This window comes from Oncorhynchus masou, chromosome 22 (genome assembly GCF_036934945.1).
Source record: "Oncorhynchus masou masou isolate Uvic2021 chromosome 22, UVic_Omas_1.1, whole genome shotgun sequence".
Taxonomy (NCBI): Eukaryota; Metazoa; Chordata; class Actinopteri; order Salmoniformes; family Salmonidae; genus Oncorhynchus; species Oncorhynchus masou.
Window position 1 is genome coordinate 10,610,656 of NC_088233.1, and position 25,624 is coordinate 10,636,279.

Below are 25,624 nucleotides of genomic sequence, written 5' to 3' on the forward strand. Positions count from 1 at the left end.
AGTATGTAGTTTCCTCTGGGTTGGACCTGATGAAATGACAGCAGTAGGTAGTTTCCTCTGGGTTGGACCTGATGAAATGACAGCAGTAGGTAGTTTCCTCTGGGTTGGACCTGATGAAATGACAGCAGTAGGTAGTTTCCTCTGGGTTGGACCTGATGAAATGACAGCAGTATGTAGTTTCCTCTGGGTTGGACCTGATGAAATGACAGCAGTATGTAGTTTCCTCTGGGTTGGACCTGATGAAATGACAGCAGTATGTAGTTTCCTCTGGGTTGGACCTGATGAAACGACAGCAGTAGGTAGTTTCCTCTGGGTTGGACCTGATGAAATGACAGCAGTAGGTAGTTTCCTCTGGGTTGGACCTGATGAAATGACAGCAGTAGGTAGTTTCCTCTGGGTTGGACCTGATGAAATGACAGCAGTAGGTAGTTTCCTCTGGGTTAGACCTGATTAAATGACAGCAGTATGTAGTTTCCTCTGGGTTGGACCTGATGAAATGACAGCAGTAGGTAGTTTCCTCTGGGTTGGACCTGATGAAATGACAGCAGTATGTAGTTTCCTCTGGGTTGGACCTGATGAAATGACAGCAGTATGTAGTTTCCTCTGGGTTGGACCTGATGAAATGACAGCAGTATGTAGTTTCCTCTGGGTTGGACCTGATGAAACGACAGCAGTAGGTAGTTTCCTCTGGGTTGGACCTGATGAAATGACAGCAGTAGGTAGTTTCCTCTGGGTTAGACCTGATGAAATGACAGCAGTAGGTAGTTTCCTCTGGGTTGGACCTGATGAAATGACAGCAGTAGGTAGTTTCCTCTGGGTTAGACCTGATTAAATGACAGCAGTATGTAGTTTCCTCTGGGTTGGACCTGATGAAATGACAGCAGTAGGTAGTTTCCTCTGGGTTGGACCTGATGAAATGACAGCAGTATGTAGTTTCCTCTGGGTTGGACCTGATGAAATGACAGCAGTATGTAGTTTCCTCTGGGTTGGACCTGATGAAACGACAGCAGTAGGTAGTTTCCTCTGGGTTGGATCTGATGAAATGACAGCAGTATGTAGTTTCCTCTGGGTTGGACCTGATGAAATGACAGCAGTAGGTAGTTTCCTCTGGGTTGGACCTGAGGAATCCCAGTGATGATTTGTCTGTGATTGTCTTCCCTCAACGCTGTAAATGGCCGCTGAGTGCTGTTGTGCTGCTGAATCAATAACCCTTATCAGAGGTTGAACACTCAAAGATTACTGATGAGAGTGATTTGCAGTGTGTGTGTGTCTGGCAAGCTTGTGTATGTGTGTATGCACACATACATTTGTGTGTGTTAGGAATGGGGGGGGGGGGGGGGGGTTGTTCTGAGATAATGCAGTTGGATTTCCTCTGAAAGTTTTCCTCTTAACAAATTGTAGAAATTACGTCAGCCGGGAGTAGAAAGGCCTAAAAGTTTCTCACAGATCTGTGGCCAAACACGTTGAAGAGGCTCCTGTTGCCATGCGAAGCTTTAGCCCTCATTGTTTGGTCTATTTAATTGGCTCGGCTTATACAGTTGAAGTCGTAAGTTTACATACGCCTTAGCCAAATACATTTAAACTCTGTTTTTCACAGTTCCTGACATTTAATACTAGTAAAAATTCCCTGTTTTAGGTCAGTTAGGATCACCACTTTATTTTAAGAATGTGAAATGTCAGAATAATAGTAGAGAGAATAATTTATTTCAGCTTCTATTTCTTTCATGTGATTACAATGTGATTTTCTGGATTTTTTTCCCCCTCATTTTGTCTGTCATAGTTGAAGTGTACCTATGATGAAAATTACAGGCCTCATCTTTTTAAGTGGGAGAACTTGCACAATTGGTGGCTGACTAAATACTTTCTTGCCCCACTGTATTTCTCTTCTTTGATTACTCCATCTATTTCCATGTTGTCTGCAGCACCACTTGACCTTCAAATGGAATCCCCCTTAGACAAGTAGATGAGTGTCAGTTGGGAGAATTGGTCCTCCAGTCTGGTTGACATTCGCCATCATGCAGAGGGATAATGTGCTATTCCCTTCAACTGTTTAGGAGGGAGTATAATTAATCTTATTAGCTAGACTGTTCAAGTAGCATCTGATTTCTCTCTCCTGCTCTGTTTCTCTCTGCTCCTCTGTTTCTCTCTGCTCCTCTGTTTCTCTCTGCTCCTCTGTTTCTCTCTGCTCCTCTGTTTCTCTCTCCTGATCTGTTTCTCTGTTTCTCTCCCGCTCTGTTTCTCTCCTGCTCTGTTTTTCTCTCCTGCTCTGTTTCTCAATTCAATTCAATTCAATTCAAGGGCTTAATTGGCATGGGAAACGTGTTAACATTGCCAAAGCAAGTGAGGTAGATAATATATAAAGTGAATATATAAAGTGAAAAACAATAAAAAATTAACAGTAAACATTACACATACAGAAGTTTCAAAACAATAAAGACATTACAAATGTCATATTATATATATACAGTGTTTTTACAATGTACAAATGGTTAACGGACACAAGATAAAATAAATAAGCACAAATATGGGTTGTATTTAAAATGGTGTTTGTTCTTCACTGGTTGCCCTTTTCTCGTGGCAACAGGTCACAAATCTTGCTGCTGTGATGGCACACTGTGGAATTTCACCCAGTAGATATGGGAGTTTTTCAAAATTGGATTTGTTTTCAAATTCTTTGTGGATCTGTGTAATCTGAGGGAAATATGTCTCTCTAATATGGTCATACATTGGGCAGGAGGTTAGGAAGTGCAGCTGTTTCCACCTCATTTTGTGGGCAGTGAGCACATAGCCTGTCTTCTCTTGAGAGCCATGTCTGCCTACGGCGGCCTTTCTCAATAGCAAGGCTATGCTCGCTGAGTCTGTACATAGTCAAAGCTTTCCTTTATTTTGAGTCAGTCACAGTGGTCAGGTATTCCACTGCTGTGTACTCTCTGTGTAGGGCCAAATAGCATTCTAGTTTGCTCTGTTTTTTTGTTAATTCTTTCCAATGTGTCAAGTAATTATCTTTTTGTTTTCTCTCTCTGTTTCTTTCTCTGTTTCTCCCTCTGTTTCTCTCTCTCCTTCTCTGTTTCTCTCTCTCCTTCTCTGTTTCTCTCTCTCCTGCTCTGTTTCTCTCTCTCCTGCTCTGTTTCTCTCTCTCCTGCTCTGTTTCTCTCTCTCCTGCTCTGTTTCTCTCTCTCCTGCTCTGTTTCTCTCTCTCCTGCTCTCTCTCTCTCTGTTTCTCTCTCTCCTGCTCTCTCTCTCTCTGTTTCTCTCTCTCCTGCTCTCTCTCTCTCTGTTTCTCTCTCTCCTGCTCTCTCCTGCTCTGTTTCTCTCTCCTGCTGTTTCTCTCTCCTGCTCTGTTTCTCTCTCCTGCTCTGTTTCTCTCTCCTGCTCTGTTTCTCTCTCCTGCTCTGTTTCTCTCTCCTGCTCTGTTTCTCTCTCCTGATCTGTTTTTCTCTCTTGCTCTGTTTTTCTCTCTTGCTCTGTTTTTCTCTCTTGCTCTGTTTCTCTCTCTTGCTCTGTTTCTCTCTTTCTCTCTCTCCTGCTCTGTTTCTCTCTCCTGCTCTGTTTCTCTCTGTTTCTCTCTCTCCTGCTCTGTTTCTCTCTCTGTTCTCTCTCTCCTGCTCTGTTCTCTCTCTCCTGCTCTGTTTCTCTCTCTCCTGCTCTGTTCTCTCACTCCTGCTCTGTTTCTCTCTACTGCTCTGTTTCTCTCTCTGTTTCTCTCTTTACTGCTCTGTTTCTCTCTCTGTTTCTCTCTCCTGCTCTGTTTCTCTCTCTCCTGCTCTGTTTCTCTCTCTCCTGCTCTGTTTCTCTCTCTCCTGCTCTGTTTCTCTCTCCTGCTCTGTTTCTCTCTCCTGCTCTGTTTCTCTCTCCTGCTCTGTTTCTCTCTCCTGCTCTGTTTCTCTCTCCTGCTCTGTTTCTCTCTCCTGCTCTGTTTCTCTCTCCTGCTCTGTTTCTCTCTCCTGCTCTGTTTCTCTCTCCTGCTCTGTTTCTCTCTCCTGCTCTGTTTCTCTCTCTGTTTCTCTCTCCTCCTCTGTTTCTCTCTCCTGCTCTGTCTCTCTCCTCTTCTGTCTCTCTCTCTCTCCTCTTCTGTCTCTCTCTCTCTCCTCTTCTGTCTCTCTCTCTCCTCTTCTGTCTCTCTCTCCCTCTTCTGTGTCTCCCTCTCTCTCCCTCCTCTTCTGTGTCTCTCTCTCTCTCCCTCCTCTTCTGTGTCTCTCTCCCTCCTCTTCTGTGTCTCTCTCTCTCTCCCTCCTCTTCTGTGTCTCTCTCTCTCTCCCTCCTCTTCTGTGTCTCTCTCTCCCTCCTCTTCTGTGTCTCTCTCTCTCTCCCTCCTCTTCTGTGTCTCTCTCTCTCTCCCTCCTCTTCTGTGTCTCTCTCTCTCTCCCTCCTCTTCTGTGTCTCTCTCTCTCTCCCTCCTCCTCTGTGTCTCTCTCTCTCCCTCCTCCTCTGTCTCTCTCTCTCCCTCCTCCTCTGTCTCTCTCTCTCCCTCCTCTTCTGTGTCTCTCTCTCTCCCTCCTCTTCTGTGTCTCTCTCTCTCCCTCCTCTTCTGTGTCTCTCTCTCTCTCCCTCCTCTTCTGTGTCTCTCTCTCTCTCCCTCCTCTTCTGTGTCTCTCTCTCTCTCCCTCCTCTTCTGTCTCTCTCTCTCCCTCCTCTTCTGTGCCTCTCTCTCTCCCTCCTCTTCTGTGCCTCTCTCTCTCCCTCCTCTTCTGTGCCTCTCTCTCTCCCTCCTCTTCTGTGTGTCTCTCTCTCTCCCTCCTCTTCTGTGTGTCTCTCTCTCTCCCTCCTCTTCTGTGTGTCTCTCTCTCTCCCTCCTCTTCTGTGTCTCTCTCTCTCCCTCCTCTGTTTCTCTCTTTGTTTCTCTCTCCTCCTCTGTTTCTCTCTCTACTCCTCTGTCTCTCTCTCCTCCTTTGTTTCTCTCTCTCCTCCTTTGTTTCTCTCTCTCCTCCTTTGTTTCTCTCTCTCCTGCTCTGTTTCTCTCTCTCCTGCTCTGTTTCTCTCTCTCCTCCTCTTTCTCTCTGTTTCTCTCTTTGTTTCTGTCTCCTCCTCTGTTTCTCTCTTTGTTTCTCTCTACTCTTCTGTCTCTCTCTCTCCTCTTCTGTCTCTCTCTCCTCTTCTGTCTCTCTCTCCTCTTCTGTCTCTCTCTCCTCCCCTGTTTCTCTCTCTCCTCCCCTGTTTCTCTCTCTCCTCCCCTGTTTCTCTCTCTCCTCCCCTGTTTCTCTCTCTCCTCCTCTGTTTCTCTCGCTCCTCCTCTGTTTCTCTCCTCCTCTGTTTCTCTCTCTCCTTCTGTTTCTCTCTCTCCTCTGTTTCCCTCTCCCGCTCTGTTTCTCCATGTTTCTCTCTCCTCTGTTCCTCTCTCTCCTCCGCTGTTTCTCTCCTCCTCTGTTTCTCTCCCCCTCTGTTTCTCTCCCCCTCTGTTTCTCTCCCCCTCTGTTTCTCTCTCTCCTTCTGTTTCTCTCTCCTCTGTTTCTCTCTCTCGCTCTGTTTCTCTCTCCCGCTCTGTTTCTCCATTTTTCTCTCTCCTCTGTTTCTCTCTCTCCTTCTCTGTTTCTCTCTCTCCTTCTCTGTTTCTCTCTCTCCTCCTCTGTTTCTCTGTTTCTCCATGTTTCTCTCTCCTACTCTGTTTCTCTCTCTATTTCTCTCTCTCTCCTTCTGTTTCTCTCTCTCCTTCTCTGTTTCTCTCTCTGTTTCTCTCTCTGTTTCTCTCTCTCCTTCTCTGTTTCTCTCTCTGTTTCTCTCTGTCCTTCTGTTTCTCTCTCTGTTTCTCTCTCTGTTTCTCTCTCTGTTTCTCTCTCTCCTTCTGTTTCTCTCTCTTTGTTTCTCTCTCTCCTTCTGTTTCTCTCTCTCCTTCTGTTTCTCTCTCTCCTTCTGTTTCTCTCTCTCCTTCTGTTTCTCTCTCTCTCTCTCTCCTCCTCTGTTTCTCTCTCTGTTTCTCTCTGTTTCTCTCTCTCCTTCTGTTTCTCTCTCCCGCTCTGTTTCTCAATGTTTCTCTCTCCTCTGTTTCTCTCTCTCCTCATTTCTCTCTCCTGCTCTGTTTCTCTCTCTATTTCTCTCTCTCCTTCTCTGTTTCTCTCTCTGTTTCTCAATGTTTCTCTCTCCTCTGTTTCTCTCTCCTGCTCTGTTTCTCTCCTCCTGTTTCTCTCTCTCCTTCTGTTTCTCTCTCTCCTTCTGTTTCTCTCTCTCCTGTTTCTCTCTCTCCTTCTGTTTCTCTGTTTCTCTCCTTCTGTTTCTCTCTCTCCTTCTGTTTCTCTCCTTCTGTTTCTCTCTCTCCTTCTCTGTTTCTCTCTCTCTCCTTCTCTGTTTCTCCATGTTTCTCTCTCCCGCTCTGTTTCTCTCTGTTTCTCTCTCCCGCTCTGTTTCTCTCTCACACTTTCTATCCCTCACTATCTTGCGCAATAACGCCCTTTAATTGCCTATCTTTCCTTCTGCATCTCCTTCTTACTACCATCCTCATCATCTATATCATGTGTGTACACAGGGAAACATTATAAATCCCAACTGCACTGATGTGTATGTTTGCACTCTCCATAATTAAGCAACGTTAGAATGGGGGAATAGCTATCTAATGATTAATACACGGCTGTCTGTGTGTGTGTGTGTGTTCTCAATGTATGTACAGTAGATACAAACGTGGATAATAAAGCCTCCTCTGTGTGAGGCCCACAAGGAGAACCAGAGAGCCCGGTGGATTAGCCCTGGTGGCCAGGTGATAAATCACTTGTCTCCTGCATTAGGGCTTGGCACTACGGCTCCCCCTGGAGGTCTCCCAGCACTGTGCCATATGGCAGAGGGGCAGGGCACATAGTGCACCCCTGAACAATGCCTACTCTCCTGGGTTCCTTTTAAATCGCCATAAATGGGCACAGATAACAAGTGGCAGTATTTCTCTCTCTGGCGGGTTGGCTCTATGCATGGGCTTCCTGTTTTTTTTTTATGTTGCGGAGATGTCAGGATTCCAAACGTAATTTGGACTTTCTATAGGGATTTTGTGTCTCTGTCTACTCTATTGTATAGTAAGGCCGGGAAATATCCTCATATTGTTGTGTGTGTTATCCTCATATGGAGCCTGCCACAGCCATACATGCCGGGTGGTTGATATAGCAGTGAGGGGGTCTAACTATCAGATAATGTACCACCAGCCAGGCTGTTTACACTTGATTAATGTGCAGAGGGCCGCAGCCTGGGGCTAAGGTGTTATCTTAGCCCATTTTCACACACTCCAGATGGGGGATAATAGAGTGGAGACTCACCCCTGTAACTGATGTGGTGGATGGATACTGTCATACATTTCCATACATTGACCCCAGAGCCTAATGGAGTGGAGGAAAAGGAGTGAAACAATGGATGGAGGAACACCTCTCTCGACCTGTTGCTCTGCTTTATCTTCACATAGACTGTCTTGCCATTTGTTTCTCTCTCCTGCACTGTGTGGTTCTTTCTCTTCTATAGACGATCTAACTATCAGATCTAATGGAAAGCTTTTAAATCAATAATTCAGTGTCTACATTCGTCCATCCCGTAGTATGGATTAACCAGTAAGTACTGTTTATGAACCTGAGGTCGTGTAGTTAATCTGTCTTCTTGTCACCATAAGAAGCTGTGTCGTGAGCTAGCTTCTTGTACGGAACTCTAACGTCATCTGACCTGAGTCATACGAAGCCACAGACGGAGTGGATGAGGAGACATCCTGCTGCTCCCGCCTCTCCCTTTGACCACATCCTTCCCTCCGCTGACCTCATCCTTCCCTCCGCTGACCTCACCCTTCCCTCCGCTGACCTCACCCTTCCCTCCGCTGACCTCACCCTTCCCTCCGCTGACCTCACCCTTCCCTCCGCTGACCTCACCCTTCCCTCTGCTGACCTCATCCTTCCCTCCGCTGACCTCACCCTTCCCTCCGCTGACCTCACCCTTCCCTCCGCTGACCTCATCCTTCCCTCCGCTGACCTCATCCTTCCCTCCGCTGACCTCACCCTTCCCTCCGCTGACCTCACCCTTCCCTCCGCTGACCTCACCCTTCCCTCCGCTGACCTCACCCTTCCCTCCGCTGACCTCACCCTTCCCTCCGCTGACCTCACCCTTCCCTCCGCTGACCTCACCCTTCCCTCCGCTGACCTCACCCTTCCCTCCGCTGACCTCACCCTTCCCTCCGCTGACCTCATCCTTCACACTCTGACCTCATCCTTCACACTCTGACCACATCCTTCCCTCCGCTGACCTCATCCTTCCCACTCTGACCTCATCCTTCCCTCCGCTGACCTTATCCTTCCCACGCTGACCTCATCCTTCCCACGCTGACCTCATCCTTCCCTCCGCTGACCTCATCCTTCCCTCCGCTGACCTCATCCTTCCCACTCTGATCTTATCCTTCCCACGCTGACCTCATCCTTCCCACGCTGACCTCATCCTTCCCACGCTGACCTCATCCTTCCCACGCTGACCTCATCCTTCCCACGCTGACCTCATCCTTCCCACGCTGACCTCATCCTTCCCACGCTGACCTCATCCTTCCCCGCTGACCTCATCCTTCCCGCGCTGACCTCATCCTTCCCGCGCTGACCTCATCCTTCCCGCGCTGACCTCATCCTTCCCGCGCTGACCTCATCCTTCCCACGCTGACCTCATCCTTCCCACTCTGATCACATCCTTCCCTCAGCTGACCTCATCCTTCCCACGCTGACCTCATCCTTCCCTGCGCTGACCTCATCCTTCCCTGCGCTGACCTCATCCTTCCCTGCGCTGACCTCATCCTTCCCGCGCTGACCTCATCCTTCCCTCAGCTGACCTCATCCTTCCCACTCTGACCTCATCCTTCCCACTCTGACCACATCCTTCCCACCGCTGACCTCATCCTTCCCACTCTGACCTCATCCTTCCCTCCGCTGACCTCATCCTTCCCACTCTGACCATATCCTTCCATCCGCTGACCTCATCCCTCCCACGCTGACCACATCCCTCCCACGCTGACCACATCCCTCCCTCCGCTGACCTCATCCTTCCCTCCGCTGACCTCATCCTTCCCTCCGCTGACCTCATCCTTCCCTCCGCTGACCTCATCCTTCCCTCCGCTGACCTCATCCTTCCCTCCGCTGACCTCATCCTTCCCACGCTGACCACATCCCTCCTTCTCTGACCTCATCCTTCCCACTGCTGACCACATCCTTCCCACTCTGACCACATCCTTCCCACTCTGACCTCATCCATCCCTCCGCTGACCTCATCCTTCCCACGCTGACCACATCCCTCCCACTCTGACCACATCCCTCCCACTCTGACCACATCCTTCCCACGCTGACCACATCCCTCCCACTCTGACCACATCCCTCCCACTCTGACCACATCCCTCCCACTCTGACCACATCCCTCCCACTCTGACCACATCCCTCCCACTCTGACCACATCCCTCCCACTCTGACCACATCCCTCCCACTCTGACCACATCCCTCCCACGCTGACCACATCCCTCCCACTCTGACCACATCCCTCCCACTCTGACCACATCCCTCCCACTCTGACCACATCCTTCCCACTCTGATCACATCCTTCCCTCCGCTGACCACATCCTTCCCACTCGGACCTCATCCTTCCCACCGCTGACCTCATCCTTCCCTCCGCTGACCCCATCCTTCCCTCCCCTGACCCCATCCTTCCCACGCTGACCTCATCCTTCCCACTCTGACCTCATCCTTCCCACTCTGACCTCATCCTTCCCTCCGCTGACCTCATCCTTCCCTCCGCTGACCTCATCCTTCCCTCCGCTGACCTCATCCTTCCCACGCTGACCACATCCTTCCCCACTCTGACCTCATCCTTCCCTCCGCTGACCTCACTCAAGCCATGAACTTTATCAACCTTCAGTCTCTTGACCGTCGATGAACTCATGATGATTAATGATGTTGTTGTTTTTGAATTTAATGTTATTTGTTGTTGCTTTGAGATTTCTTTATGTAATGAATAGCGCTATAAAAGATTGAATATTTATTGTAATAAATGACTGATATCCTTTCCATAATTCGGTGCTGTTTAATCACTGGCCTATAGCTTTCAATGTATTATCTTTAATAAGTGCAGCATTCTGATGCTCAGTGTTTAATATTCCAAGTTCAAAAGCCTGCTGGGTGGAACTGCTTCACATGGAGGGAAACGTGCCCCACGTACTGAGAATTACACACACACACACACACACACACACACACACACACACACACACACACACACACACACACACACACACACACACACACACACACACACACACACAAAGTGAGCAACAGTTTCGTTATATCTCATTTCGGTTTGGAGCCCCTCCTGTCGATACGAGTGTTCTAGCGCCGTGGTAACTGGAGGAGAGGACAGACCATACATGGGCCACGGAGCAACGAGAAGCTAATAGTTTTTACCGTTCACGCTCTGAATGCTCCTGATGTGCCATTGGAGGAGACAACGACCAGAAATCAGCTCGGGTCTCTCCAGCCTACCATCCTCAGCCCTGACTGTAATGGAGGAGAGGAGCCTTCTCTCAGATTCCCTCTCTTTGGTCTGATTTCTCTCTGTGATCCACCAAAACATTCCCACCAACCGCCGGCGCACTCTCCTCTCCCCCATCCTCCGCTCCTCTCCCCCATCCTCCTCTCCTCCATCCTCCTGTCATCTCCATCCTCCTCTCCAGCAGCATGGGGCTCTTCTGGTTTTCATGTTGTCACAGTGGAAGTCGTTCATTATTCATAACAATACATATGCATGAGGCCTGAGACACACACACACACACACACACACACAACACTGGATGTGTTGTCATAGGAGGCCCTCTGGTGTTACCAGAGGAACGACAGACTGTCAGCCCTGCACTCTACAGGTACACGTCTGGCTGTGGAGGGAGGGATGTTGTGTTTGTAGACTTGTGCGTGCATGCACATGCATTGGTACATGCGTGTGGGTGACTTTGAGTCTGCAGTGTTCACACACTGTTCTGAGGCAGCACGGCACTTGTTTCATGGGTCTGTTCTAGAGGTCGACCGATTAATCAGAAAGGCCGATTAATTAGGCTGATTTCAAGTTTTCATAACCATCGCAAATCTGTATTTTTGGACTCCGATTTGGCCAATATTATATTATTATTATTAGTATTATTATTATTATTATTATTTTTGACACCTTTATTTAACTAGGAAAGTTAGTTAAGAACACATTCTTATTTTCAATGACAGCCTAGGAACGGTGGGTTAACTGCCTTGTTCAGGGGCAGAACAACAGATTTTTACCTTGTCAGCTCAGTGATACAATCTTGCAACCTTACAGTTAACTAGTCCAACGGTCTAACCACCTGCCTCTCATTGCACTCCACGAAGAGCCTGCCTGTTATGCGAATGCAGTAAGAAGACAAGGTAAGTTGCTAGCTAGCCTTAAACTTATCTTATAAAAAAACAATCAATCAATCATAATCACTAGTTAACTACACATGGTTGATGATATTACTAGTTTATCTAGCGTGTCCTATGTTGCATATTATCGATGTGGTGCGCATTCGCGAAACAGGACTGTCATTGCTCAAACGTGTGCCTAACCATAAACACCAATGTCTTTCTTAAACTCTATACACAGAAGTTTATATTTTTAAACCTGCATATTTAACTAAAATAAATCCAAGTCAGCAGGCAATATTAACCAGGTGAAATTGTGTCACTTCTCTTGCGTTCATTGCACACAGAGTCAGGGTATATGCAACAGTTTGGGCCGCCTGGCTTGTTGCGAACTAATTTGCCAGAATTTTACGTAATTATGACATAACATTTAAGGTTGTGCAATGTAACAGCAATATTTAGACTTATGGATGCCACCCGTTAGATAAAATATGGAACGATTCCGTATTTCACTGAAAGAATAAACATTTTGTTTTCGAGATGATAGTTTCCGGATTCGACCATATTAATGACCTAAGGCTCGTATTTCTGTGTGTTATTATGTTATAATTAAGTCTATGATTTGATAGTGCAGTCTGACTGAGCGATGGTAGGCACCAGCAGGCTCGTAAGCATTCATTCAAACAGAACTTTCGTGTTTCAAGCATTGCGCTGTTTATGACTTCAAGCCTATCAACTCCCGAAATTAGGCTGGTGTAACCGATGTGAAATGGCTAGCTAGTTAGTGGGGTGCGCACTAATAGCGTTTCAATCGGTGACGTCACTCACTCTGAGACTTGGAGTAGTTGGGCCGCGGCATTTGTGGAGCGATGGGGAACGATGCTTCGGGGGTGGCTGTTGTCGATGTGTTCCTGGTTCTGTTACTGTTACACTGTTACACTGTACTGTTACACTGGTAATACTAAAGTGCCTATAAGAAAATCCAATAGTCAAAGGTATATGAAATACAAATGGTATAGAAAGAAATTGTCCTATAATTCCCATAATAACTAAAACCTAAAAATTCTTACCTGGGAATATTGAAGACTCATGTTAAGAGTAACCACCAGCTTTCATATGTTCTCATGTTCTGAGCAAGGAACTTAAACATTAGCTTTTTTACATGGCACATATTGCACTTTTACTTTATTCTCCATCACTTTGTTTTTACATTATTTAAACCAAATTTCATTATTTATTTGAGGCTAAATTGATTTTATTGATGTATTTTATTATAAGTGTTCATTCAGTATTGTTGTAATTATCATTATTACAAATAAATGTAAAAAAAAAAATTGGCCGATTTAATCAGTATCGGCTTTTTTTTGGGGTCTTCCAATAACGATATCGGCGTTGAAAAATCATATTCGGTCGACCTCTAGTCTGTTCTGAGGCGCAGCACGGCACTTGTTTCATGGGTCTGTTCTGAGGCGCAGCACGGCACTTGTTTCATGGGTCTGCTGCTCTTAAGATATTTAAACCCCCTGAGGTCTATGACCACGCCCCTGCGGAAATCTAATTATCATAATAACAAAATCCCCATCAAAATCAGTCAGTTTAAGCTAGAGATATCTTTATAATGTATTTATTCTTTGCCTTGGATGCGTCTCAATCCACTGTCTCTGCCGGTGTTGCACTTCCGCATCTGAAGTGAAAGGTGACAGAGCTAGAGCGGTGTTTGTCAGACCATGAAACATCCCGAAAAATCTGTCTTCTCACAAAATCGTCTGTAGCGTCCGAGTGGTTTGGCCTACACACTATTATTATTATTTATTTAATTTGTATTTTTGTTACTTTTTTCTCCTCAATTGGAAGTTCCAGTGTTGTCCCATCGCTGACGGACTTGTACGGACTCGGGGGAGGGCCATGCATCCTCCTAATCAGGGCCTGCCAAGATGCAATGCTTCTTGACACACTGCTCACTTAACCCAGAAGTCAGCCGCGCCAATGTGTCACAGGAAACACCGTCCAACTGTGACCGTGTCAGTGTGCACTGCGCCTGGCCCACCACAGGAATCACTAGAGCACGATGGGACAAGGACATCACGGTTGGCCAAACCCTCCCCTAACCCGGACGATGCTGAGCCAATTGTGCGCCTCCTCATGGGTCTCCCGGGCATGGCCGGCTGCGACACAGCCCGGGATCGAACCCGGATTTGTAGTGACGCCTTGTGCAACTCGGGAAGCCCGCCTACAAACTATTATGACCCCTGTATGGAAAGATGAGATTCTCAGGAAAACACTGTACTCCGTTTTGCTCTAGGACGCCCACAGGCATCACATGACTTGTCTCAAGGTCCCCTGGTACCAGTTGAAACAATGAATGGAAGTACAGTAAATATGGAGACGGTTCAGTACCAAAAATAACGTTTTTTTGTTTCCTGATCTTTCTTATAACTCTCAGACAGGACAGACACTTCAGAACAAGTAAGGCCAAATCCACATTTTCATCAAATAATGTTTTATATTATCTCAGCAATAAAGGAAATGTGCCTTTTTCAGGACCCTGTCTTTCAAAGATAATTTGTAAATATCCAAATAACTTCACAGATCTTCATTGTAAAGGGTTTAATACTGTTTCCCATGCTTGTTCAATGAACCATAAACAATTAATGAATATGCACCTGTGGAACGGTCGTTAAGACACTAACAGCTTACAGACGGTAGGCAATTAAAAGGTCACAGTTATGAAAACTTAGGACACTAAAGAGGCCTTTCTACTGACTCTGAAAAACACACAAAAAAAGATGCCCAGGGTCCCTGCTCATCTGCTTTAGGCATGCAGATGTGGCCAGGGCAATAAATTGCAACATCTGTACTCTGAGATGCCTAAGACAGAGCTACAGGGAGATGGGACAGACAGCTGATCGTCCTCGCAGTGACAGACCATGTGTAACAACACCTGCACAGGATCGGTACATCTGAACAACACACCTGCGGGACAGGTACAGGATGGCAACAACAACTGCCTGAGTTACACCAGGAAAGCAAAATCCCTCCATCAGTGCTCAGACTGTCTGCAATAGGCTGAGAGAGCAAGAACTAGCAAATGTAGTGAAGTTCATGAGGAGGAGATGCACTGCAGTAGTTAATGCAGCTGGTGGCCACACCAGATACTGACTGTTACTTTTGATGTTTACCCCCCCTTTGTTCAGTGACACATTATTCCATTTCTGTTAGCCACATGTCTGTGGAACTTGTTCAGTTTGTCTCAGTTGTTGAATCTTATGTTCATACAAATATTTACACATGTTAAGTTTGCTGAAAATAAAAACAGTTGACAGTGAGAGGATGTTTTTTTTTTGCTGAGTTTATTTTGGGGATACTTCAAGGGGTCTTAAAATTCAAGATCAAATAGCAAAATCATCCTTAGCGTGACCTTCTTAGAACAATTCTATATAGCTTAGTAGAACCCCCCCCTCAGCTTAAACTTATGGGTTAAGAATTAAATGAAAGGATTCCATTTATTTTTATTGTCAATTGCACACAAGGTCCAACTGAAACTTGCCTTCTGCTTTTAACCCAATCGGAGAGGTGTTGTGAACTGACACATTGGGCGCTCGTGCCCCGGGAGCTGTTTTTGTGTGGTGTTAACTGCCTTGATCAAGGGCAAAAATACCGATTTTTCACCTTGTCGGGCTCGGGGATTGAAACTGGGAACCTTTACAATTACTGGTGCAACTCTAACCGCTAGGCCACCTGCCACCCCTGTCCCTGTTTTGCAACACAGTTACCACTCTTAATGAATAATTAAAGACATTGAGAAGATATCCACAGTACAATACAACACAATACCAGAAGGAGAATCTCATTTCAAGGACTTTACCCTTGTCTGCCTGCCACATTTGGTATAAACAGCCATTGTTACTTCAATGGTACATTTGTCTCTGTGTCTCTCTGCCAGACATAGAAACCACAAAGTAAGTGTGACAGTTGCATATTCCCTTTCATCTTGTCTGTCTTTCATATGCACTGACTGCTGTTAACTTTGTTAACAGCAGTCAGCCCCGTAGTGGATCTCTGTCAGCCCCCGTAGTAAATCACTGACTGTCAGCCCCGTAGTGGATCACTGACTGTCAGCCCCATAGTGGATCACTGACTGTCAGCCCCGTAGTGGATCGCTGACTGTCAGCCCCGTAGTGGATCGCTGACTGTCAGCCCCGTAGTGAACCGCTGACTGTCAGCCCCGTAGTGGATCGCTGACTGTCTGCCCCGTAGTGAACCGCTGACTGTCTGCCCCGTAGTTGACCGCTGACTGTCTGCCCCGTAGTGGATCGCTGACTGTCTGCCCCGTAGTGGATCGCTGACTGTCTGCCCCGTAGTGGATCACTGACTGTCAGCCCCGTAGTAAACCGCTGACTGTCAGCCCCGTAGTGAACCGCTGACTGTCTGCCCTGTAGTGGACCGCTGACGGTCTGCCCCGTAGTGGATCGCTGACGGTCTGCCCCGTAGTGGATCGCTGACTGTCTGCCCCGTAGTGGATCGCTGACTGTCTGCCCCGTAGTGGATCGCTGACTGTCTGCCCCGTAGTGGACCGCTGACTGTCTGCCCCGTAGTGGACCGCTGACTGTCTGCCCCGTAGTGGACCGCTGACTGTCTGCCCCGTAGTGGACCGCTGACTGCCAGCACCGTAGTGGATCGCTGACTGCCAGCACCGTAGTGGATCACTGCTTGAAACTCTGGGACTGTGAATGTAAAAGTATGTGTTGTTCTTAAATGGCAGAAAGCACATCATATAGCATACCGGCACATTCTCTATGGGATCAATTGATGTGGCTCACGTCTTACTAGTTTTTCTCAATTTTCTCAATTTCCTCCAAGAACAGAAGGTTGATTTTTCCAATCTGAAGCCTTGGAATGGATTGTTTCAACGCGTTGGTGATATGACTTCATTTTTCTTCACTGGGCCTTCCCCATAGTTTTTCTACATTGGTAATATAATGCTACGTTTCCATCATCCAGTTGTATCATGCAGTCATCATGCCAGTAATTGAAGAAGTGTTATCATCAATGTAGTCAATGTGTTCTGAACCATTGGCAGGCCACTTTTTATGATATCACGCTGCATTGTAAATGTCTTGTGTGTGCAGTTCCATCATGGGGCCATAAACACAGGCCCAGTCAGTCAGCAAAACTTCCATCATTAAGACCCATTTAAATGTAATGATTTATTGATAGCTGTTTATGATTGATGTGCATGGTTGCACTCATCATGGTTCTGTTTCACAGCCTAAGTCTGGTGTGTGAGATTGGAGGGCCCGTTCAGGTTAACAGGCATGTAAAGAGCTACGTTGAAGATAGAGTTGGGTGGTATCCAGATTTCCATATCTTTATACCGTGCCTGTGACACGCCGGGATTTACGCTATTACCGGTTGTGCACACAAGGGCTGCTATATATTGTTTTTTTCACCCCCCAAAAAATAAGCCCAAAAAGGTCACCTACTCGAATGCTAACAAGTATTAACGAGTCCACTTAGCGGATGCAAGGTTACTACTAAGACGGACAACCCATCTCATGAAGTTATGCAAGTAGCTGAAAACGCAGTTTGGAGCACGTAGAAAACATAAATATTAGACCAGGAGGGGTTGTCTCTGCTGCTGTTAGCAAGACGCTTGATCTTGCAAGCTAACGTTTGCCACTTAGCTAACATTAGCAAAACCCATCTGGACAGAATTTATTTGGCACATCTTAGATAATTAACTTAATATAAATATATATATATAGCTGGAAAACATTTAGTAGTGAATTTCATATATGTGTAACTTGATCATCTCACTTAAGTTGCACTGCAGGAGTGACTAAACTCACAAAGCATCCATTTTGCTTATTTGTTAACAAACACACGCGATTGGCTCTAACAGCTGTTTTGGGAAACTAGTATTGAGAAGCTTTTATAATAAAATATAAGCGAAATAGTGAACGTGATCTGCTATATCTATTAGCTAGTGCACGAGTTGACTCCAGGTACTTATTTTTTTTAAAGTACAAATATTAAAATGTGTTTAAAAAAAAAACGTTATGATTTTGCAGATACCGTCAATACAGAGGGTTTAAAAAAACAACAACCTGTAATACGGTAAATTTGGTATACCCCCAAACCCTAGTTGAAGAGACTGTTGGAAATTAATGTCTCCTCATGGCTGTAAGGGAGTAGGATGGAAGGGTGAGGTTCATTTAGAGGAAGAGAGGGTGGCAGGTAGCCTAGCCTGAACATTACTACTATATATCTTTTAGCAGAAGCGTACATACATCTTATATATGGGTGGTCCTGGGAATCGAACCCATTATTTTGGTGTTGCAAGTGCCATGCTAGACCACCTGAGCTACAGAGGACCACATTGCACAAATGAATACTATGCATATGAAGCCAATACCAAATAAATCAATCAGTAACACATTGAAACAAATGCATAAATTCCAATCAATATCTTGTTGTTCAAATGCTAATAATTAAGACATTTTTTTTATACGCATCTTTGTAATCATTTCATGAATGATTTGCTCTAAGATCTTAGGATATGAGGATAACCTACATTTGGTCAGTGTAACTGCACAATTAAGGGATGATTTCATGGGAAGTGTAGTATTCTATGGAATAATCCCCCTCAGCCTGGTTCCTCTCTAGGTTTCTTCCTAGGTGTTGGCCTTTCTCTGGAGTTTTTCCTAGCCAACGTGCTTCTACACCTGCATTGCTTTCTGTTTGGGGTTTTAGGCTGGGTTTCTGTACAGCACTTTGAGATATCAGCTGATGTACGACGGGCTATATAAATAAATTTGATTTGAAATTTGATTTATTGACCATTTTCATTGAGGGTGATTTGATGACGCTCCAGTGAACATCTCTTGCTTGACATTTGCTGCGGACCCACGATGATAAAGCTGTTGAACCAGCGCGTTTTATGGAAGACATTTTTGTCCACTTAAGGTTTTATTAGACGACACAAAGCAAAGCCACTGAGCTGCTTGCGTGGCGTTCCCACGGACCGACCGACCAAAGGCCAATGCTCCATCCCAAATGGCATCCTGTTCTCTATATAGTGCACTACCCTATTGGGCCCTGGTCAAAAGTAGTGCACTATATAGAGAAAAGGGGGCTATTTGGGATGTAGCCCGTCACTGTATGGAGCTGAGTAAATGTCATTAAGGAATGAAGAGCCATCTGGGGGATAAATTAGACTGTTTTCAGGCTGAGGGAGACTCCATTTCTCCTGGAATAATCCTCTTCTCTGACACGTCAAAGCGTCCCCTGACATTTCAAAGTGGAAATGTGAGATAGAGACACTGGCTAAAACTGATATTTCTAATGCTCAACTAAGGAGACGGATTCCTCTGGAAATACCTGATGATGTGCTTTTGTTGAGGGAGGATTCCCTGCAGAGAAAGATATTCTGTGTGTCTGTGTGGGACTGACAGGGTTGGTCCTGGGTCTCCTGTGCAGCAATGGTCTTTTCCACTTAGCCTAAAAAGCCAAAGCCTATATGCCAATGCAACTCTTCAATCACTAAGCTGTCAGCTTGCTCCCAACAAAACAGGTGCCAACGATTTTACTTGACATTGGACCAATGCTCAGTGTTTTTGTAGAGAGCTTTGAGAAGTCTTTATTGACTTTAGTGAGAGGGCAGTAATACAACAGAGGATAGAAGACCAGGAAGACCACCGTCTCCACACAGAGCAATGGATTTTCAAGGAAGCAGTGAAGAGCGAGAAACTACTTCCGAAAAAAGGCTTTTCACAAGAAGTCAGATTTATTTTCCTCAAATTAAAATGCGTTTCAAAAACAAGTACCTTTCATTTGCTAAACTGTTGTACTGCGTTTTTAATTATTTTGTCTACATTTTCTTTGAAAGGAAATTCAGACTTGGTGTGCATTTTAGTATGGACGGAAATGAATCAGACAAGCCAGATTTTAGTTGACTTCTTCACGGGTGGCTTCTCAACCTCAGCTCCAGCAGTGGATGTGACTCTCCAGCCAATGGGGAGGAGGATGTCTGACTTTGGAAGCCTCCTACATGGACTTGGTGCCTGAGAGAGGATTGGAGGAGTGGAGACATGATTCTGGTGCCTGAGAGAGGAGTGGAGGAGTGGAGACATGACTATGGTGCCTGAGAGAGGAGTGGAGACATGACTATGGTGCCTGGGAGAGGATTGGAGGAGTGGAGACATGACTATGGTGCCTGGGAGAGGAGTGGAGGAGTGGAGACATGACTATGGTGCCTGGGAGAGGAGTGGAGGAGTGGAGACATGACTATGGTGCCTGGGAGAGGAGTGGAGGAGTGGAGACATGACTATGGTGCCTGGGAGAGGATTGGAGGAGTGGAGACATGACTATGGTGCCTGGGAGAGGATTGGAGGAGTGGAGACATGACTATGGTGCCTGGGAGAGGAGTGGAGGAGTGGAGACATGACTATGGTGCCTGGGAGAGGATTGGAGGAGTGGAGACATGACTATGGTGCCTGGGAGAGGAGTGGAGGAGTGGAGACATGACTATGGTGCCTGGGAGAGGATTGGAGGAGTGGAGACATGACTATGGTGCCTGGGAGAGGAGTGGAGGAGTGGAGACATGACTATGGTGCCTGGGAGAGGATTGGAGGAGTGGAGACATGACTATGGTGCCTGGGAGAGGAGTGGAGGAGTGGAGACATGACTATGGTGCCTGGGAGAGGAGTGGAGACATGACTATGGTCCCTGGGAGAGGAGTGGAGGAGTGGAGACATGACTATGGTCCCTGGGAGAGGAGTGGAGGAGTGGAGACATGACTATGGTGCCTGGGAGAGGAGTGGAGGAGTGGAGACATGACTATGGTGCCTGGGAGAGGAGTGGAGGAGTGGAGACATGACTATGGTGCCTGGGAGAGGATTGGAGGAGTGGAGACATGACTATGGTGCCTGAGAGAAGAGTGGAGGCATGACTATGGTGCCTGGGAGAGGATTGGAGGAGTGGAGACATGACTATGGTGCCTGGGAGAGGATTGGAGGAGTGGAGACATGACTATGGTGCCTGGGAGAGGAGTGGAGACATGACTATGGTCCCTGGGAGAGGAGTGGAGGAGTGGAGACATGACTATGGTCCCTGGGAGAGGAGTGGAGGAGTGGAGACATGACTATGGTGCCTGGGAGAGGAGTGGAGGAGTGGAGACATGACTATGGTGCCTGGGAGAGGAGTGGAGGAGTGGAGACATGACTATGGTGCCTGGGAGAGGAGTGGAGACATGACTATGGTGCATGAGAGAGGAGTGGAGGAGTGGAGACATGACTATGGTGCCTGGGAGAGGATTGGAGGAGTGGAGACATGACTATGGTGCCTGGGAGAGGATTGGAGGAGTGGAGACATGACTATGGTGCCTGAGAGAGGATTGGAGGAGTGGAGACATGACTATGGTGCCTGGGAGAGGATTGGAGGAGTGGAGACATGACTATGGTGCCTGGGAGAGGAGTGGAGGAGTGGAGACATGACTATGGTGCCTGGGAGAGGAGTGGAGACATGACTATGGTCCCTGGGAGAGGAGTGGAGGAGTGGAGACATGACTATGGTCCCTGGGAGAGGAGTGGAGGAGTGGAGACATGACTATGGTGCCTGGGAGAGGAGTGGAGGAGTGGAGACATGACTATGGTGCCTGGGAGAGGAGTGGAGGAGTGGAGACATGACTATGGTGCCTGAGAGAGGAGTGGAGGAGTGGAGACATGACTATGGTGCCTGGGAGAGGATTGGAGGAGTGGAGACATGATTCTGGTGCCTGAGAGAGGAGTGGAGGAGTGGAGACATGACTATGGTGCCTGAGAGAGGAGTGGAGGCATGACTATGGTGCCTGGGAGAGGATTGGAGGAGTGGAGACATGACTATGGTGCCTGAGAGAGGAGTGGAGGCATGACTATGGTGCCTGGGAGAGGATTGGAGGAGTGGAGACATGACTATGGTGCCTGGGAGAGGAGTGGAGGAGTGGAGACATGACTATGGTGCCTGGGAGAGGAGTGGAGGAGTGGAGACATGACTATGGTGCCTGAGAGAGGAGTGGAGGCATGACTATGGTGCCTGGGAGAGGATTGGAGGAGTGGAGACATGACTATGGTGCCTGGGAGAGGAGTGGAGGAGTGGAGACATGACTATGGTGCCTGGGAGAGGAGTGGAGGAGTGGAGACATGACTATGGTCCCTGGGAGAGGAGTGGAGGAGTGGAGACATGACTATGGTGCCTGGGAGAGGAGTGGAGGAGTGGAGACATGACTATGGTCCCTGGGAGAGGATTGGAGGAGTGGAGAAATGATTCTGGTGCCTTGTTCTTCCTCTCCTCCTCTCTCCTCCACTCTCCTCCTCTCCTCCACTCTCCTCCTCAGTGAGTCATTGCAGTCATCAATAGTAGCGAGGAGAATAACAAAATATTTAGTTACTTCTGGCCTGCTCTCGGCAGCTTGCTGCTATTACCAAGGTTAAATGAGCAATCAAATCAATGAAACCCCATCTATTAGGCGGGAGGGGGAAACAAACTTGTTATCCTATTTGCAGACCTGTCATTTTTCATCCGTTCGGGTCTAACATACAGTAGTTATCATGTCTTAACGCAAACGTCAAGAATACATACACAGTATCTAACGGAAAGCTGCTGGGGATCAGGGAGGTCTGAGATGATGATAGGTGGATACAGGAGGATTGGCCTGCCTAGGCAGATAAAGGAGGAGAGGTGCTGGTTAGACACAAGGCATCTGTCAGACACACAGCGGTGGCAAAAAGAGACACACACATACTCGCGCACAAACACGTCTGGCCCTTTCACTCAAGCCTTCAGGGTGACTGATGGCTCTGTCATGGACATGAAGACGTTGAGGTGCTGTCAACGCCAGCGGCCCCCAGACAGGGGACAGTAACTGATCACAATCAATGGGTTAAGGTTGAATTGGAAGGACAGGAAGTGACACATGGTATTCAGTCATAAGTCGGCGCAGAAGTTTCTTTCTTGAACTGTTTGCAGTCTGATCCATTGTCTTCATGGTTTGGTCTAGTTTGGAATTTTACTCATTTTTTTCTTAACTAGGAAAGTCAGTTAAGAACAAATTCTTATTTACAATGACGGCCTACGAACAGTGGGTTGACATCCTAGGAACAGTGGGTTGACTGCCTAGGAACAGTGGGTTGACTGCCTACGAACAGTGGGTTGACTGCCTACGAACAGTGGGTTGACGTCCTTTGTTATTCTTACTATTCTAACTATGTTGCATTGTTGAGAGGAGAACCTCTAATACTACTGTGTATCCTGTGCATATGATAAACGTCTTTACGTCGTCCTACCAACATGCTGTTACAGATGTAGATTTTTAATTTGAGCCAGTTTGCTACAGCAGGAACATAATCCTACAGCAACAGGAAATGTTAATTATTATTCAGATGTAAAAAAAAATTGGACATTTTTCATACGCTGCAGACCTCAGGGCAGTCGCCCGCCGCAGAAGTCAGGGCAGTCGCGCGCCGCAGAAGTCAGGGCAGTCGCGCGCCGCAGAAGTCAGGGCAGTCGCCCGCCGCAGAAGTCAGGGCAGTCGCCCGCCGCAGAAGTCAGGGCAGTCGCCCGCCGCAGACCTCAGGGCAGTCGCCCGCCGCAGAAGTCAGGGCAGTCGCCCGCCGCAGAAGTCAGGGCAGTCGCCCGCCGCAGAAGTCAGGGCAGTCGCGCGCCGCAGAAGTCAGGGCAGTCGCGCGCCGCAGAAGTCAGGGCAGTCGCGCGCCGCAGAAGTCAGGGCAGTCGCGCGCCGCAGAAGTCAGGGCAGTCGCGCGCCGCAGAAGTCAGGGCAGTCGCGCGCCGCAGAAGTCAGGGCAGTCGCCCGCCGCAGAAGTCAGGGCAGTCGCCCGCCGCAGAAGTCAGGGCAGTCGCCCGCCGCAGAAGTCAGGGCAGTCGCCCGCCGCAGAAGTCAGGGCAGTCGCCCGCCGCAGAAGTCAGGGCAGTCGCCCGCCGCAGACGTCAGGGCAGTCGCCCGCCGCAGATCTGTTGTGAAAGAGGTTGTCAAGAAGTGAATTTGCGTTTGTACAGGAACTCTCGCCCTCAACCAATCATGTCGATGTGAAGCTATACGAAGCCCTCCTCATTATTACAAACTTTGAGCGGCGCAGGGCGATGTGGTACGAGCTCAATTTGTCCTCTGCATGCCTCTGGAGGCTCCGCAATTGCGTCACACACTCCATACGGCAGCTCAGGCTACATTTTCGGGTTAAGTGTAAATTGGCTCTTTGTGGGCCAGAAGCAAAGGACAGGAGGGTGTCCTTAGCGGTTCCCACAAAATAGGCATGAATCAAATTCTAAATCGTCTATCGTAAAAGTGTATCAAAGCAAAATGTTGCTTTTTTAAATTCAAGGTTAGGGGTAGAACAAGAGGTTAGCAGTGTGGTTAATGTTTAGGATTGGAATTAAAATCACATTTTAAGAAGACACATTGTAGTAGTAGGCAGGTTTATGACTTTGCCAATTCCCCAGACAGTGACAACCGATTTTAGCTGAAAAGCTGTATTGCCTCAGTAGAGCCACTGTTACATGGCCATTACTTGAAATCATTGGCTTTAAAGCCACAATCTGTCATTTCTTTGTTAGCCAAAACAGTACTTTTTTGCTATTGAGGAATGGGGCTGTACGTTTTGCAGATTGTACCTAAGAGTTGTGTTTATAACCCACAGCCTAACTTATATATATATAACAAAACCCTCACGGAGTCCTTACCCTCTGAACACATGTCCCGGAGTCCTTACCCTCTGAACACATGTCCCGGAGTCCTTACCCTCTGAACACATGTCACGGAGTCCTTACCCTCTGAACACATGTCACGGAGTCCTTACCCTCTGAACACATGTCACGGAGTCCTTACCCTCTGAACACATGTCACGGAGTCCTTACCCTCTGAACACATGTCACGGAGTCCTTACCCTCTGAACACATGTCACGGAGTCCTTACCCTCTGAACACATGTCACGGAGTCCTTACCCTCTGAACACATGTCACGGAGTCCTTACCCTCTGAACACATGTCACGGAGTCCTTACCCTCTGAACACATGTCACGGAGTCCTTACCCTCTGAACACATGTCCCGGAGTCCTTACCCTCTGAACACATGTCACGGAGTCCTTACCCTCTGAACACATGTCACGGAGTCCTTACCCTCTGAACACATGTCACGGAGTCCTTACCCTCTGAACACATGTCACGGAGTCCTTACCCTCTGAACACGCGTCACGGAGTCCTTACCCTCTGAACACGCGTCACGGAGTCCTTACCCTCTGAACACGCGTCACGGAGTCCTTACCCTCTGAACACGCGTCACGGAGTCCTTACCCTCTGAACACGTGTCACGGAGTCCTTACCCTCTGAACACGTGTCACGGAGTCCTTACCCTCTGAACACCATTCTCAACAGTTTTTATTTTATTTTTTAACTTAAATTAATTGGCCTATTCTTGTTGATGCTATCTTTCTCCCCAATACCCAGCAGGATAACAATGCACTATCATTAGGCATGTTCTGCAGACTCCATTTCTCTCTCCGTCTTTCTATTTTCTCTCTTTCTCTCTCCGTCTTTCTATTCTCTCGCTCGCTCGCTCTCTGGAATGATAACTGGTCAGTATCTTTACAGGAGCTGCTCTACTCACAGGTACCCTACGAAATAGGATTCATTTTAACAAGACAACTTTACAACCAACTGCAGAAAAATGGTGGCCCCCAAAACATACTCAGCCCTCAATACCTGCCTGTACTGCATGTGCTCTGACAGATTGTCTAGAAATGTATGTCATTTGTCCTCATGTAGCACAAGAGATAGGAGTGTGTCACAGCTCCCGATCGTTAAGACCCCTCGGTTCAGGAAATAGCCTTCAGTCAGGCATTTATCTCAGGCTGTACACCCCCCTTGTTCACCCCCCCGAGTTCTGCTGATGGAAGCCAAGCCGTCTGTTCCCTTTCCTTCCATGTCCTCTGAAATCAATAAAGAGAAGGGATGGAATGGTTCTGCCATCCCTCTCCATTCTCCAACCTCATTCCACTTCATCTTGGAATAACCGTCAAAAGAGGCTGCATGGGCCCGAAATCACACGCTATTCAATCTACAGTCGTGGCCAAAAGTATTGAGAATGACACATTGATTATCACAAAGTTTGCTGCTTCAGTGTCTTTAGATATTTTTGTCAGATGTTACTATTGAATACTGAAGTATAATTACAAACATTTCATAAGTGTCAAAGGCTTGTATTGACAATTACATGAAGTTGATGCCAAGAGTCAATATTT